The sequence below is a fragment of the Magnolia sinica genome, chromosome 3, assembly GCF_029962835.1.
Source record: "Magnolia sinica isolate HGM2019 chromosome 3, MsV1, whole genome shotgun sequence".
NCBI lineage: Eukaryota > Viridiplantae > Streptophyta > Magnoliopsida > Magnoliales > Magnoliaceae > Magnolia > Magnolia sinica.
Genome location: NC_080575.1, coordinates 105,941,369 through 105,953,529, shown reverse-complemented (window position 1 = coordinate 105,953,529; position 12,161 = coordinate 105,941,369). Strand labels below are relative to the sequence as shown.

The following is a 12,161-nucleotide window of genomic DNA, read 5'->3' as shown; positions in this document are numbered from 1 at the left end:
TTTGTGCCCTTGATTTTTCCTGCGAGGGTTTTTCCATGTAAATTCGTATGTTATCTATGTGCTTTGATTGCTTTGATTTCCTATTTTTTGATTCAAATTCGGGTTTGCTTTTGTGTTATCCCAACAAAAAATACACATCTAAACGAGGAAAAATACACATTGAAGTTCTTTAGAGCATGTGGTCTTTTAGAAAAAAAAAAGAAGAAAAACCTCCATAACAAAATGAGGAGGCTTATTCAATTTATGTGAACTTTTTTATATCAATGAAACATTAGGCCCTCTTAATGATAATTTCATACCTCTTAACATCAGGTTTGAATGTAGAGAAACAGTCAAGCAACTCTTTATGCCCTTTAGATTGGAGTATATTTGGTAGACACTTTGGCTTAATGTATAATATATTTATCTCGAGTCAGATTGTCGGAGCGTGAAGTCACCGTTCTTTTTTCTCTATTTTTTCTTCTCATTTTCCTTTTCAATTAACGAAACCACAATTGATACCTTCTCTCATTGATAAATATACCCATTCTTCTCCTAATAATACATTAGTAGAAAACAAGAATTTCAGAAATGTATTACATCTCCTAAAAGCTAAATTCATTAGCTAGCTTAGAAGACCTTTAGTTAGAAGATAACCATCACACGATAAAACATTTTTATTCTTGTAACATACTTTTAGTACATTTGAGTTTTGATCACCAATCATATAAATGTACATTTTTTTTTTTATATATATTTTTTTTAGAGAAAGGTGGGAGCACACCTGTTGAGGGTCAAATATTACATATTAGACCCCATTGATTGCATGGATTTACGATTATGATATTGCTTAATGGCCTGAATTAATCGTGTTTGTAATGCAGGGTGTGTTTAAGAACCTGGACTGAAAAATGATGCTAAATGTATGGATTGATGCTCTGAATTCACCAAAGCATGAGACAAACCCTAGGGGACTAAGACTGAAGGATTTACACACTAGGGATCCGAGGAAATAAAGCCGTTCACGTTAAAGAGGCCCGAAACTGGCACAAAATGCAAGATCACAGGGTTCTCACCATCCGATTGGCTCGAAACTTCATACATGGGATTGGGACCATAAATTAACCATACATGTCAAATTTCATCTGTTATATCCCTGTGGAAGTGGCCCAACGAACAGATCAGCCTCTAAAACAGTGATATGGGGCCCACCTGATCTCTGGATACGCTTCAGTTTTGGACTCAACGTCTTAAATTAAAAGGGGAAGAAGATGGACGGAGAAGATTTTATATATACATCATCGTGGACCCCACCTGAGTTGGGTGTGCACTATGCACATATGCACCAGGCGTGCACAGAAACTCCAGGACGGTCAAACCGTCCTGGACTCGAGCTTCTTCAAAAACGGCAAGTGCCGTCCCCTCTGTTACTCAGACGAGCAGACTGTGGAAGCTGGTGGGCCACCATCATGGCCCAAAGGGTCGATCCAAGCCATCCATCTTGTAAAGGAGCTCGGAAAGGTCGACGCCATGTTGACTATCTGCTCCCATGCGCGCACATACGGGAAAGACTCGATCAAACTCAAGATGGACGGCGGAATACAATATTCTGTGGGCCACACAGAATCCAATCTGAAACCAGATATTTCTTACTGGTTTTTCGAACAGAATGCAGTGGACGGCGTGGATTTCTCAAAACAACAGTGAAGTGGGCCCCACCATCAGCACATCGTCTGTCTTGCGCTGCCTCTATTCCCGCGGTCCGGAAGATCCGGGAGGCTGTGGTCCACCCCTATTGATCGGACGGTTGATCTGATCCGTCCAGATGAAGACCAGGCTCGGGACGAACACCACCAAAAGGGCAGACGTGGAGCCGAAACAATCAGCACTCCGAAAACCTGCTCCCAACGCCGCTGACTGCGTGCGAAAGTAGTTTCTAAAAAAAATGCGCCCGGCTTCCGCAAGGCTCCGTCTCGCATATTGTTTCCTATTTGCGCAGGGAGTGCACACCGTCTTTTACAGGGATAAAAGGCAGAAAAGGGAGGAGGGCTTGGGTTGGAAGGGGGAGACAGGGAGAGATTCGGTGGCAGCAGGAGGTTAGCTCGATTTTGGCTGGACGTGGAGCAGGGAGAGAGATAGAGAGGAAAAGGTTTTTTTTTTCTTTTTGTTTAAGGGTTAGCCGTATCATGACGGGTTAAACCTCTTAGCTGGGGCTAAGAAGGGAAGCTTGTAGTCTGATGGGAGCTTTTTACTTATGCCTTTTTGTTTAAACTGAATTGATATTGTTTTTAGTTTAATTGAGGAATTGTTTTTAGTTTTTTTTATGGTCTGTTGTGACTAAAATTACAACGGGTCTGCGATGGCTTTGAGTATTTCTCCCTCCCTTTGATGTTTATGACGTCAGGAAGTCCTATTGTTCACCATCGTCTCATGGGCATGGTTGGATGACGGTATCCTTCCTAACCTTCATGCATTGTTGAGTGGTTGGTAATTAGTTTAATTCTGTTGTTTGCTTTGCCTCCTGGGCATGGTTTGATGATGGAATTCATTCTAATTCATATACCTTTCATCTCTTTAAAACTATATTAAAAGAAGTTCAATTTAGTTTACATGGTATGCACCCCGTCCATCTGTTAGGGTGTGGCCCACCCCACACGTGTGGGTGGGACCCACCTTGATGCATGTATTTTAAAATCCCCACCGTCCAGAGATGTCTGGACGGTGCAGTGGCTCTTGACGGTGTAATGGAAACCCCACCGTGATGTGTGCTGATGCGCACCGTCCAATTGTAGAGCCTCACACGTGATGTAAGTGTTTTATCTATGCTGTCTAACAGCGGAGGCCCTACACACGTGGAAACCACGTGATGCATGTGATGGGGCGTGTGGACCCCACCTTGACGTTTGTATAATATCCAGGCCGTCCGTCAGTGCTCCTGACGCTGGGCTTATGCAATATTTTATTATATATATATATATATTTTTTTTTTAATATAATATTACGGTGAGCCCTAATGTACGTGGGACCCACCTCATATGAAAGCAGACCGGCTGCTGTAACTCACACCAGCTGTATGGCTGATGTTTTGACATCAGCAGGCCCGTGGGACCCACCCACCGTGAGAGATGATTGGCTGGTCTGCCACCATACCAGCACATAGCTGATGTGTTTACGTCAGCTAGTGGCTCAAATCCCCACCGTCCATGTATTTAAATCCAACTCTCCGTCCATTTGTTCTTCATCCAAACCGTCCATTTGATGGACGGTGGGCTGGTACCCGTAGCAAATAGCTGCTGTACTTGCGTCAGCAAATTCTGTGGGTCCCGCTTGGGATATTTGCTTCATCCTGGTCGTCTATCTGGATGGGACCCACCATGAAATGTGTGATAGATCCAGCCATCCATCAGGTGGACCACATTGCAGAAGTCGGTGGGGATTGATCATCCACCATTGAAACTTCGTGGGAGTACCAAAGTTTTGGATCAATGATATTTGTTTGACCGTATGGACAGATTGGATGGAAAATAGACATTATGGTGGGGGCCCACCTTGCCGTATGTATTTTGTATCCCCACTGTCCATATCTGGACGGTGCTGATGAGGCCCCACCTGGATTTTTGTGTCTTATCTATCCCATCCAACATGGCCCACCTTGATGTATTTATTCTATATCCACTCTTTCATTGGTCCACATGGGACGTGAGACCCACGTGATGTATGTATCTCCACCGTCTGGTCCTTGGACGCTGGGAGTTACCTTGATGCACATGTGGGAAACGGATTGGCTGGAGTACCCTCACACCAGCTACGTACCTGTTATGATGTAGCCTACTTGATGTGTATAAGGCCCATTAGTAAGGCCCATTGATGAAGCCCACTTGATGTATGTAAGGCCCATGTGTAGGGCTCACCTATTGTGGATTTGAGGCCCATAGGCGGGGCCCATTGTGACGTATTCATGGCCTATGGGCAAGGCCCATTGTGATGTATTCGAGGCCCATGGTTGAGGCCCAATGCGAGGTATGTATGGCTGTTGCGTTGTGTGTGGATCCTTTGTATGGGCCACTCCTTGGGAGTAATGTTGGCTGAATGTCCACCTTGATATGCAATGACGGTCAGATGTCCTCATTGTGACCTTCCCTTAGGCCTTGTTAGGTCATTCTCGTCGATGTCGATTTGCCGATTCTGTGTATCGATCGATTTTGATTGTAGTGGCCGATTGACCGATTAGCGATCGAGGCTGGATATTGTGACCGATTTGCCGATTTTGAGTATTGATCGATTTTGATTGTCGTGGCCAATTGACCGATTAGCGATCGAGGCCGATTATGGTGACCGATTGCTGTGACAGATTTACCGATTCTGATTATCGATTGATCCCGATTGTCGAGACCGATTGCCGACTCCAATTGCTATGACCGATTTACCGATTCTGATTATCGATCGATCCGATTGTCGTGACCGATTTACCGATTCTGATTATCGATCGATCCCAATTGTCGAGACCGATTGCCGACTCCGATTGCCGTGACCGATTTGCCGATTCTGATTATCGATCGATCCCAATTGCGAGACCGATTGCCGACTCCGATTGCTGTGACCGATTTACCGATTCTGATTATCGATCAATCCCGATTGTCGAGACCTATATGATGTATATGCGAACCATAGTTCAGGCCCACTGTGATGTATTCATGGCCCATGGGCAAGGCCCATTATTATGTATTCGTGGCCTATGGGCAAGGCCATTGTGATATGTATTAGGCCCGTGATGTATGACCCGTTTGATGTATTCATGACCTACGTGTAGGGCCCACATGTCATGTATTTAAAGCCCATGAGGAGGGCCCACCTGTTGTGTATATGTGGCCCTTGAGTAAGGCCCATGGTGTTGTATATTAGGTCCTTGTATGAGGCCATGAGTCTACTATATATTAGGCTTTATGCGGGTCATTCCTCGAGGGCAATGCTGGTTAAATGTCCACATTGTCGAGATTGATTGTTGATGCCGATAACGAGTATGTGACAGCATAGCATCATGATACATGCTCATATGCAGCATCTGTATGTTTGTTATGAGATGAGGTTGATTATTAAATATGTCATTGAGCATGTTGTTATGAGACTCCCTGATAGGCGGAGGTAATCTCACATGAGCACACGGTATGCGCAGGATTGATGCATGACTGGATTATATGACTCATGCATCTTGCATTATGATTACTGTACGCCCTAGCAACATCAGGGCCGTAGCCTCCACAGGCTTATCGTGGATGGCCAGATGGGATACCGGAAATCTGTTCTACATGGGGTGCTATAGATATCCCTGGGTGAAAGTCCCTAAACTCTCTTCGTTACAGAAGTTGCTCCAACGTCTAGATCGAGTGGATGCACGAGCATATGAGGGCCGTATACCGTTAGGCTGCGTCTCCCACTGTGTCGTGGTCGGTTGGAAGGGGGTATGGCCTTACCTGCCCGAGAGGAGGGGGCAATGCTAGGCTGAGTCTGACCAGCTCGAGGAATGGGTCCGCTATCGACGAGCTGAGCCCGATATTGGCAGGCGGATAGTGAGGTCTCTTTCACTCACCTTGTTGCGCGTGATGGGGCGGCAACCTGGTTTGGAGTGTAATAGACCCCGGTGATTTTCCAGAGAGTAACCGTACTGATATGTGGACTTATTGAGCAAGAATTGCATATTCATTCATTCACTATCCACTCGGGCTGGTGGTGCGCAACTATTTGTTACATGTACCTTCGCATGGCAAGGATTTCGGTTGGGCGCGCGACTAACCTGAGATCAGGAGTTTACCACATTGAGTCTGACTATACAAATTTAGGTATGAGACTGGTTTGGATAGAAGTCCCTTGTGGTGGACCCCATAGCCTGCGATACTACGTACTATCATCCCGACTTCACACTCTAGCATGGTCATTTCATTCGCACCGCATACCACATTGCATCCGCAGTACGTAGCATTTTAGGTTGCTATGTTTCTGCATTATACGGCCTAGATATGACTAATGATATTCGTGGACTCATCAGGATTTGTATATTGCATTGCATCAGCGGCATCTGATATTTGGCTTGTTGTCTCCGCATTGCATAGTTGATCTACATTACTTCATCAGTATATAATATTATTTTCCAGACTGATGGTATTTATGGGCCTATCAGTATGTTTTCGTATTACTCTGATTTCGTATGATTTATGATCTTGCTAGTGTTTCTGATATTGTATGATTATGCGTTTATCAGTATTTCCGCTTACTCTGATTACTCTGATATTGCTTACTTGGCACTTACCTTGTGCACACACTCTCACCACCCGCTAAGCTTTATATAAGCTTATGCACGATAGATACGTGCAGGTGATGTTAGGTTGCAGCAGCATTGAGCCTGGAGCGTGCAGCGGTCTCCTGGAGCTTTGATTTATTTTATATATGAATTTCCCTTTCAGTATTGTACTCAAACGATTATATTAGTGGATATGTGATTATGATGTTGCCTTTGTGATTTAGGTAATCTTGTGGTTATACTCATTACGAGACAAATGTACATTGGAAAATCCTCCTTGTAGGATCCCAAGATCAGAATCTGCCGTATATATGCTGGGAGCCGAGAATGGGGTATTACGGAGGCTGTCAGCACCGGATTTGGTGATCGAAAATTTTGTGAGCCCGGTTTCCAAGTTTGGGGCATGACAGGCAGCCGTGGAGGCATCATCAACATCAAGTAGTCTCTTTTATTTTCCTGTTTTATTTTTTTTCTTTTTTTTAAGGGTAGCCTAATTATGTTGATAGGCTAAACCTGTTAGCTAAGGCTAAAAGGTGAAGCTTATAGTGTAATGGGAGAACTATTTGCTTGTGTCTTTTATTTAGATTGAACTGATGTTGATTTTGGTTTAATTAAGAGAATGTTTTTAGTTTTTTTAAATGGTCTGTTGTGACTCAAATTACAATGGGTCTGTGATAGCTTTGAGCATATTCCTTTCCTTTTATGTGTATGACGTCAGGAAGCCCTGTTGTTCACCATCGTCTCCTGGGCATGGTCGGAGGACGGTACCCTTCCTAACCTTCATGCATTATTGATTGGTTGGTAATTAGTTTAATTCTGTTGTTTACTTTCTCCTGGACATGGTTTGGTGATAGAATCCATTCTAATTCATATACCTTTCATCTTTTGAAAACTATATCAAAGGAAGTTCAATTTGATTTCCATGGTTACACTCTTCAACCGGATGAAAATGGGACTCTTAAGTCCAGTTGAGTTCTTGAAGCAGGCATAAGATCTCCTTGATCTCTACAAGTGGATCCTCTGAATCCCTAGTTCCTTTCCATGAATTCCTTAAGTTTTAGATAATTATTTCACAATTATTCATTAAATTCTATTTGATTTAGATTACATCTTAGTCTAATTCTAGTTTTACTTAGTTTCAGATTACGTACAGGTATCAGTCCCTTGGGATTCGAACTCGGTCTCACTGAGTTTATTACTACATCACAACCCTATACTTGGGGAGTGAACATTAAACAAGGCGGGACGTGACTGCACAAGTGAGAAATAGAATGCACTACTAAAAGAAAATTACTGCTTGTAATGTTAACACTTAAGGATACACATAATAAATCTCGAGACGAGATTTCTGTTAAGGGGGGTAGATTGTAACGCCCCGTACTTTACTGTACTCAGGTGTTACCGTGGATATCTAATTTAGTAGCGTAAACCTAGTTCATTGAACATTCACCTTCATTAGGCTTTAATCATGCGTCATAGGCCTTAAAGCATGAGTCAATGGGGCCACGATATATTGTCCCTTGACATGTGGCTTGGTCACACTAATAGGGCTCCCTAGAGATCTTTCACCATCATTAAGTCCGCAACATTTCAATGATCGATCTAACACTACGCCAAAATCGTGAATTTACGACGAACCAAATCCATCGTAAAACCAAATAAACGACTGATTTCATCCGTCGCTGTTTACTGGGTCGTTTTTTATTTTCAACGGACGGATAAGATCCGTCGCAGAAAATAAAATACGTCACTAAAATTGGAAAAATACGTCATCATTAAAATATTAGCGACGGATAAGGTCCGTCGCTAATATGAGCAGAGGGACGGACCTCAAATCCGTCGTTTACTTCAACGTTCAGAAATTAACGACGGATTTGGTCCGTCACTAAAATATCTCTAATTTACAATATATATAAGATTTTTTTATATCTTACACCTGATAGTCATTCAAAAAATAATTCACAAGATTGTTTAACATTCACAAGATAAGAATGAATATGAAACTAGACTAAATATCAATGTGTTTGGATGCTCAAAAGGCCTGAAGTAGAAACTGATCTAAATATATAGTAAATAGCCAAAATTAGGTCAGCTATTGCTGAAATAAGATAATGTAAAGAATATCATTTTCCCTGAAAACTTAAACAAATGATCATCATAATTATGTCCCATCAATTAAAATACAAATCCAAGAGATGCAGGACCTTACTTAAAAATGGTCCAATGTATTTGTTGCCTATCAACCACCCTTTGCAGCATGTCCCTCTTTTGTCACCTGTTGCAGTAACAAAAAATCACACACAAAAAAAAAAAAAACATTTTCTTCCAAACTTTGATTGTAGAAGAAAGATTTGAAAATAAAATGAGATCTAGAGTTTCACAATGTGATGGTAAAGCCTCATACACATCATTTATTAGTAGTTATGCTTTGTCTGTACCTGCCGTTTATATATTTTTTCTTCCATAGTTCCATGTGCCATCAAACGATATGCATAAACTGGCTTTGTTTGCCCATACCTGCAAGAAAGCAATACATTTTAGAAACAAAGAACAACAACAAGAAAACTGCGCTCCAAAAGATTAAGCATTAATTTTTTTAAGAAAATAAATATCTCGATTATCAACCTTATGAAAGACAATGGAACCTAGGACAAATCAACAAAGAAGAGACTCAGGCTCATCTATAGTTTCACATCTTAGAAGTATAAGTAGACTTGTAGCTGAATGGACCCTAGTTCCTGTATACAATCCAGTTAGCTCAATGAAAGACAATGGAACCTAGGACAAATCAACAAAGAAGAGACTCAGGCTCATCTATAGTTTCACAACTTAGAAGTGCAAGTAGACTTGTAGCTGAATGGACCCTAGTTCCTGTATACAATCCAGTTAGCTCAATGAATCCCTCAATACAGCTAGCTGAAAAAAATCGAAGTTACCTCCAACATAATAACTAACAACAGAAATAATTGGCACCACAATTCAACATCATATTTGTTGTAATGCTTGGGATGGGCATCATTTTCTGGCACACAATCATATCAAATGAAGGACAGAATGTGAAAATCAATTTGCATGTATAAAAATGGAGCGAATAAAGGAAACCATTTACCATTTCAACTTTGACTTCTTGTATACCAGCTGCCAACCTGAGTGACCTAAAGCAAAATAAGGAAGACCATCATTATCATCATTTAAGCCTTATCCCAACTAATTGGGGTCAGCTACATGAATCCTTTTCCACCATCATTATCATAACTTGCTTTTGAGTACTTGTCACTCACCACATCAACCTACATATCAGAAATCATGGACCTCAATTGCTTGGCAACAAAGTCCTCTGAAACATGAATTCCCTGGTTATAACAAAATAACTCCATTAGAAAAACCTTATTTCAAGATGAGGCATGAGCAAAAATTGAATAGCACCAAGGAAATTGAATAAAGATAAAGAACAACTGATAACATCTTATAAAAGAAAATGCTTTGAAGAACGATTGCATACTGATGCAGAAAATTTTCTAAATTATATCAACAAAATAACACATAAACCTTGACTTCAAAGAAAGAAGAAAACAATACATAGAAATGCAGAACCAGCTTCATGAATTGGAGGAACCGAAAGGCTAAAAGAAATAGAATTTGACATCATGTGGGGTGATGCCTAACCTTAACTTGGGTGAGCAGTTCGTCAGGTAGAGGATCACCTGAGTAGTAAATGAAATCAAGAAACACATCAACTGCTCCAGGCTCCAGTCCTGTAAGTATCTTTTGAATGAGCTCATATGTTGCCTTGGAAGTGTCATAGTAACACTGGAAGCCACCCATCAAAACATTCATGATAGCCACAAAGGAAAAGTTTTAGTAAATTTGAGCAACAAATTCATATCCAAACATGGCAGCACAACTTTTATATAAAAGCCAACCCAAAATTGCTGAGAGGGGCTGCATATATATGAGAAAATTGCGCGCATGCATGTTGAAAATTCCACGAGGGAAGATCCCAAGATAGATGAAGCAACTAGGATTGAAATCTAACTAATTGCAACAGATCTGAAATGTACATACAACTTTTTAGAAGAAAATTTCTACAATGGAAGATCCCAAGATAGATAATTAAAGGCCAGATAGAAAGACAATGGAAAGACGAATGAGAAACAATACATTTGGAAAATAAATGAAAGTAAGCGATAATGGAGAGACAAAATAGTTGATGCGTAATTGTAAATGGTCCATAATCGGGGGCAATTCAAACTGGAAAATGTAGTGGTGTTGGCAATTTAGGTAACATTGTTGTGTCAGAATATTTCAAAAGTATGTAGGCTATTGCCTATCAAAGGAGACTGCAACTTATTAGGACAAGAAATAAACACACAATCCGAGTTATGGGTCGAAGAATCACATCAAGAAGACTAGTATAAGGTGCAAAAATAAAATAAAATAGTCAACATGGAAAACCAACTCCCGAATCAGATATCATGGAAAACATTTCCAACATGCCTCATTATAAAATATAAATCAATCATGACGCTCTACATGGTTAAAGCCTATATAATAGTGTCTTGATATTCAATATTTCACATGGGATGGGAGCCCATAAAGCAGAGTTATGTAAATTGCCTAAGCCAAGTCCTAATTATTGGTTGAAAAAGGGAAGGGAAGTCTTATTCACTGGTTTTGTGGAAAGATTTAAAAAAAAAATGCACCTAAATAGCTCATTTATATCTATTCACCTTGCAACAAAGAGAGCACATACTCCTTTCAGCATTATCGAAATCATTCTTGGAGTTAGCTCACAAAGGCAGAATTTTGTGTATCACAGTTTGGCAGTATCATAGTTTCTGTCTTGGGAATTGGGAGCAGTAATCTTTAACTAGTAACAGAATTTTGTGTTAATTAATCTAAATATGAATACTAGTCCAAATAAAGCTGACACTACAGATGGATATCTAACAGGAAATCAAAATGCCTGAATTTTCTTGGTTATTGGACTGAAACTTCTGAAGCTCATACTTTGCATCCAACCATAAGATTGTGATAAATCACAGATGTAAAACTTCCTGAAAGATGTTTGGCAAATAAGAATGCACAATCTGGCCCACAAAGCTTATCAAGGTAGCTCTTTTGAACATTCCCTTATACTTTGTTCCCCGCAAAGTGTAGTTCAGCTTTGTGTGTTCTCAAGCATATCAGTTACAAAAGGATAAGCTGAGAGTAGCATATCAGTTACTTAGAGAGGAGAACATTGTCCACTTCTAAAGCGTAACTGTTAGATCATTGAAAAGTGGGTGTGATTCTCATGTTTTTCTCCACCCACATAATTGACAACAAAAATGCAAGCCATTTGATCAATGACCACTGATCAAATGGTTGGATTCATCCAATCAAAGTAGTTCCCAAGAGTTATTATCAATCATACGTGGCCTAAATGATTGATGATCAAGGTTAATGATTCAAACTTTTTTTTTTTTATCTTCAAACCCTGCAAAAAATAAAAATAAACAGGAGGTTCTTAAATGAATCAACACACAGCCATGTTGTAATTTTTTATTTTTTATTTTAAATGATCTCTACTGCCCTTAAGAAATGCCCTTATTTCAACATGTTACGAAACATGCTTATTTTAAATAAGAGCTGTTTTCATATTTGAAAAAGTAATTTTACCAAATGAGCTTATTTAAAACAACTGCTAGAACAAAAAGAGGTTATTAGAGTAGCTCTTATTTTAAAAGTTCTTATTCCATTACAGTAGAGATGCCAAACGAGATAATGCAATGTTTAAACCATTGGAAAAAAATTCGATTATATTATACAGGAGACACAATTAACTGTTTTCTCTAAGTATACATACGTTTCCTCCATCTTTTGGTTCTAGAAGCATGTGGGACCC

At 40.3% G+C, this 12,161-nt stretch overlaps 1 long non-coding RNA gene across 1 annotated transcript; it reads right to left on the bottom strand.

Moving 5' to 3' along the window:
- Positions 1-9,248: 9,248 nt before the first annotated feature.
- LOC131240568 (uncharacterized) lies at positions 9,249-10,041 on the bottom strand. The gene is made up of 3 exons (XR_009168811.1): positions 9,941-10,041; positions 9,556-9,627; positions 9,249-9,429 (listed from the first exon to the last, which is right to left on the bottom strand). It is a non-coding gene; the product is annotated as an uncharacterized LOC131240568 (long non-coding RNA).
- Positions 10,042-12,161: the final 2,120 nt, after the last annotated feature.